The sequence below is a fragment of the Equus caballus genome, chromosome 5 (assembly GCF_041296265.1).
Source record: "Equus caballus isolate H_3958 breed thoroughbred chromosome 5, TB-T2T, whole genome shotgun sequence".
NCBI lineage: Eukaryota > Metazoa > Chordata > Mammalia > Perissodactyla > Equidae > Equus > Equus caballus.
In genome coordinates this window covers 27,360,405-27,365,537 of record NC_091688.1, presented here as the reverse complement: position 1 = coordinate 27,365,537, position 5,133 = coordinate 27,360,405, and the positions used below count along the sequence as shown (strand labels likewise).

The window sequence follows — 5,133 nt, the reverse complement described above, 5'->3', positions numbered from 1 at the left end:
GGCGCCGCGGGGGCAGGGCCCCGGGACGCGGAGCTTTCGCAGCCGCTCGAGGACGCGGCGCGGGGCCCTGGGCAGCGTCGCCGAGGGAGGCCCGCCCGCCCCTCCAGCGCGTCTTCGCGGAGCCCCGGGGCTGCGCCGGCTCGTCCAAACATTATTCAGCACCGCGCGTCAGCCTTGGCTCCGGCCCCTGGCGCGAGCCGTCCGGGTTTTGGCCGCCTTGGCCCCGTCTGAACCCTACGGGCCGTGGGCCAGGGCGGGCCGCGAGCCGCCGCGCCAGGCCCCTCTCCCGACGCCGCCCGGCCGCCCGGGGCGTCGTCGCGGGGCCTCCCGGGCCCGCACCAGCCTCCTCCCGCCCGGCCCTCGCCAATCGTCCACGCTTGCAAAGCGAGGGCTTTGCTTCGGGGTTCGCAGACGTGTGTGCGCCCAGGGCATGCTGTGCGCCTGTTCCTCGGAGCCGCCTTGGCTGGAAGCGCCCGCGCGCGAGTGGAGGTCCGCGGGAACTGTGCCCAGCGCCGCCCAGGAGTCTGCTCTGACCGCCGGCTCAGCGCCCCTCTGCGCCCGGGCGCGAGTCCGGGGCAGCGCAGGAGGGAGGAGACGCACGCGGCCGCCCTGCCGTCTCCCCGCTCTGAGGTTTCGAGTTCGGGAGCGCCCCTCGGGGCTCCGGCCGGGCGGGGTTCCAGATGTGTGCAGCTGTGCAGCGCGCGGCTTCCAGCGGCATCTGGGTGGGGGCAGCTCGCAGGAGCAGCCTGTGCTCTGCTCTCTCTCTGGGTGAGCCGGGTGGGGAAGCTTTGCCTTGGAGGGCCCAGGCCTGGCCGCAGAAGGTTCTGGGGAGTGAAGGGCCTTTGGGGGAGAAACTGAAGACTTGGGTTGAGGACGGGGTCTTGGTTCCACCATTTACCAGGGGCCCGACTTGAGAAATCCACTCTGCCTCTCTGTTTTCTTGATTATAAATAATACAGCTATCATTTGAGTGCTTCTTATTTTCCACATATTATTTTTATCTTCCCAACGATTTGCAGGGTAGGTGTTTTCCACATTCTGCAGATGAAGTGGGATCTCATCCAGGCCAAGTGACTTGCCAAGGTTACACCCCGGCTAAGTGGGGACCTATGACTTGAAACTGTCTCTAACTCCAGAGACTGTGCTGTCTCTGTACGTGAGAAATGTTAACGGGATGTGAAGAATTTTTTAAAATGTAAAATAGTGATGGAGACCCTCCTCTTCTGACCTGTCCTCAGGCCAGGTCCTGAAGTCCAGGCGGGAACATGATCACTCCTCCTCCCTACTTCCACAGCACAGCTTTCCTAGGACAGTTGGAGAAGAGATTGGGGCTCAGACTGAGGACCCCCGACAGTAAGCCTTGCTGACCTCCAGCACCCGGAGCCCGAGGCTGACTTCCTTTTCCCCAACTACATCTCTCAATGTCCTTGAGAAGTGGGATGGGTTTCTCTTCTGTTGTGGAGTTTTTTCTCCATCACCAGTTGGGCAAAAGGATTTTCTCCTGTGTTCAGAGGGAAGAAGACACCCAAAGTGGTTCACAAAGTAACTCTGGACCCCCCAGAGCCCAGACTCGGGACCCTTGGGAGGCCAGCGGTGCCTCAACTTCCTCATCTGTGGTCTAGCACTCACTTTGCAGATAAAATGGATGGAATCTTGGGGAGGGAAGGGCCTGAGTGTCAGGGAAATTTGGGTGCTAGAGTTTGGTCAAATGAAGAATATTACTAATAATATTCCTGTTCTTGCCTGACCCCACGAGAGTTGTGGTAAGACTCAAAATGGATTATGGCCACACCAGGGCTCTGGGAAGTGTGAAATGCCTCACAAAAGCAAGGTGGTATTATTTATCCAGGGCCCTGGAAACAAAAGGAATATAAAGATGTGTGCCATCTTGGTATCTTTCAGACCAGCAGGGGAAATAAAAATGCTATACAAACAGTTTAAATATAAGACTGTGTGTGCAAGAGCTACACCACACATATCCTGTGGTGCCGACTTACACCCTTTTTGGAATAACAAAGAATATATATATATGTCAGGATAGCCTCTAATATTCCTCCTCCTACTGCAGGAGCTCCTTCTCCTCACAATAGCCACAGCCCAATTGTCTCATTTCTCCAGTTAACCCCCTTCTTTCCATTCAAGTGGGTCTATGGCAGAAACTGGTTTTCCTTTGTTGGGGGGGGGGGTTTAGTTTCCCATTGCCGCTGTAACAAATTATCACAAATTTAGTGGCTTAAAGTAACACAAACTTATCATCTTACAGTTCTGGAGGCCAAAAACCCAAAATGTGTCTCCCTGGGCCGAAATCAAGGTGTCAGCAGGATTATGTCCCTTATGGAGGCTCTAAGGGAGAATCCGTTTCCTGGCCTTTTTCTGCCTTTTAGAGGCCACCTGCATTCCTTGGCTCATGGCCCCTTCCTTCATCTTTAAAGCCACCAGCGTTCAGCTGAACCCTTCTCAGATTGCATCACTTCAAGCTCTGCTTCTATTGACATGTCTCCTTTTCTGACTCTGAGCCTCTTACCTCCCACTTAGAAGGATCTTTGTGATGACACCAGGCCCACGTGGATAATCCAGGATAATCTCCTTGTTTTAAGATCCTTAACATAATCCCATCTGTAAAGTTCCTCTTGCCAAGTAAGGTAACATATTCACAGGTTCCAGGGACTAAGACCTGGACATCTTTGGGGGTGGGGGGGTGGGGGGGACATTTAAAGAAAAAATAATTTAGAGCCTCAAACAAAAAAATTTTAAAAAAGAGAAATACAAAATATTCAACTCTCTTCTTCAATTGAGTAACAGCAACTTTTTCTATAAATGTGACAAATTCTGAAATTCAGTTCCTTACTGTATCCGTTAAACATCAGATCCCTGCTGTCAGGGAAGAAGAAACAATGGAGACCATCAAACACAGATCCCACATAAAAGGGAGGGAGAAAAGCTCAGTAGGTTGCAAGTTGTATTATGTGCTTCCCTGGGAACGCAGGCTATAGCCCACTGAAATGATTAACTGTTAACAATTGTTCACAGCTCTTCAGCTGCTCTGCTCGACAATCCTTTGGCACTGTTGACTTCAAAATATTCTTAAAGCATTAATAGAAACCTTGGCTCTTTCTCTTTTCCACAAGAAATACCTAAGTAAAAAATAAAAATGGTGCTGTTCTGATTGAGTGGGCACGTGGAGCCCCTGAAACACTGCTGTTCAGTTCTAGGAAAGTGGTTTGAAATCTGTTTTGTGACGTTAGTGCTCTGAGTGAAATAACAAGAATAACTTACGTTAGAAATTACCATTCGGAGTACAGTCACAGGGAGAACGCCATGTTGGAAATGGTACAGAAACAAGGAACGTAATATTCTTCCAAGAATTGCCTTTCATGGTCAGACTTGGTTTTCCTACCTCTGCCATATAGCATAGGCTCTTCTGTACCATAAATCTGCTTATTTTAGTTACAAGAGTAACAGGGCCAGTGGGCAATATGGTGAAAAGTACACAGGCCCAGTAATTGGAGCCTAGATGGGCTTGCTCTGACCCGTTCACTCACTCACCACGTATTCAGAGTCCTTATCCTGAGCCCAGGACTGGTTTAGATGCCAGGGACATATTAACCAGGACCTAGTGTGGCCTTTCATAGTCTGAGGGGAAAAGGGGGCTAGAGGAGTGTTCTCTGTGGACCACCAGGAACGCCTTGTTGGATAGGGTTCTGTGTGAGGGGCACGGGGAAGGCCTGGAGAGCTTTCTAGAGCAAATGGTATGTACGCCAAGACCTAAAGATGAACAGAAGTTAGCCAGCCAGCAGAAGCTGGGGCTGGCTCAAGCGGGGATCATGGAGCCGGATGTGCAAGACCAAGAGCCTGCAGGAGAGCGGGAGTAGAGAGGAGCTGTGTCGGAGAGTAAGCGGGGGCAGATGATGCTGGAGGGCCCTGAGGCCATTTTAAGAAGCTCTGACTTTCTCCCAAAAGCTAGGGAAGCCATTGCAGGGTCCTAAGTGGGGACTGACATGGTCTGATCTGCTCCTCACTAGCAAACGCCGTGACCTTGGACCATGCACTTCCCCTATTTTCTCATGGGTGCCTAGCTGATCCCTGAAGTCCTTTCCTGCTCTGGCCTTTAAACTCCAAGCAGAGGAAGCGCACGCGGCCGCAGCCCGTTCTGGGGCGCTCTGCAAACTGCACGTTCCCAGGGGCCCTTCCCCGCGCCCCGGGGCCTCCTGGTCAACGCGACTTCTGAATAAGAGATCTTGCGACCTTGCTCCAAGTGGACCAGATGGACGAAGGGTGGTCCCGCGGAGGGGCGTGGGGAGGTCAGCACGTGAGCGCGGCCGCCGCGTTGCCCCCGGTTGGGGGGGGGGGGATTTGAAATTAGGCCTAAACCCCTGGTCACAGCCGCAACTCACTGCCTCTTATCGCATCTCTGGGGCCTCAAAGGAAGGCTGCCCGGCCCGGACGGCTGAAATCCGCCCATTGTTCCCTCCCGGGACCGCAGAACTGCTGCTCAAATCGGCAGGCCATCAGCAGCCTCCGCCGCCCGCGCCGCCGGAAGCACAGGCGGGGCGCCGGGCCCGGGCGGCCTTGGATGTGCGCAGGCGCAGGCCAAGCCTGTTGGGGGAAAACAGGGGCGGTCGGAGGTTCTGCGGCCCGCGGCTGCCCTCTCGTGGCACTTGGGCGCTACGGCATGGGCGCTTCCACCCAACCCCGGGAGCCCAGCCAAGCGCTGTGTTTTTCCAGGTCCGCGCAGGGCCAGGGGAACCCTGCGTGTTTGTTTGATGGGAATGGATTACTGGAAAGCTAGACGGAAGGTACCCTGTAAACCGGCAGGTACTGTATTGTTTGGGAAGCAACAGCCTGTAAAGTAAATGCCAGGTGACAGCACTGCTGGGAACCGCCACCCCCTCCTCCTGGCCTTGGCTTCTCCCTGACCTTGAGCGAGGCGCTGAAGGCAAACAGCTCTGCTGCTGGGGAGGAGGGGGAGGAAGCGGCAGGGGAGGCAAGACTTGGAAATCAGAGCTAGCGCGCCCAGCCCACAAATTCCACCCCCGGGTCTCTAAACAGATGAATACCACCCCTTTGCCCACCCTACAAAGACATAATATATATGGATTAGCGACACTTCCAGGGAGAAGAGCTTTCTGCAAG

The 5,133-nt window shown here is 54.3% G+C and overlaps 1 long non-coding RNA gene across 2 annotated transcripts; it reads right to left on the bottom strand.

Moving 5' to 3' along the window:
* Nucleotides 1-291: 291 nt before the first annotated feature.
* LOC138924038 (uncharacterized) lies at nt 292-4,541 on the bottom strand. 2 transcript variants are annotated; one of them, XR_011438584.1, is made up of 3 exons: nt 4,395-4,541; nt 2,525-2,682; nt 292-1,501 (listed from the first exon to the last, which is right to left on the bottom strand). It is a non-coding gene; the product is annotated as an uncharacterized lncRNA (long non-coding RNA). The 2 variants fall into 2 exon arrangements; XR_011438583.1 differs by having other exon boundaries at nt 3,277-4,524.
* Nucleotides 4,542-5,133: the final 592 nt, after the last annotated feature.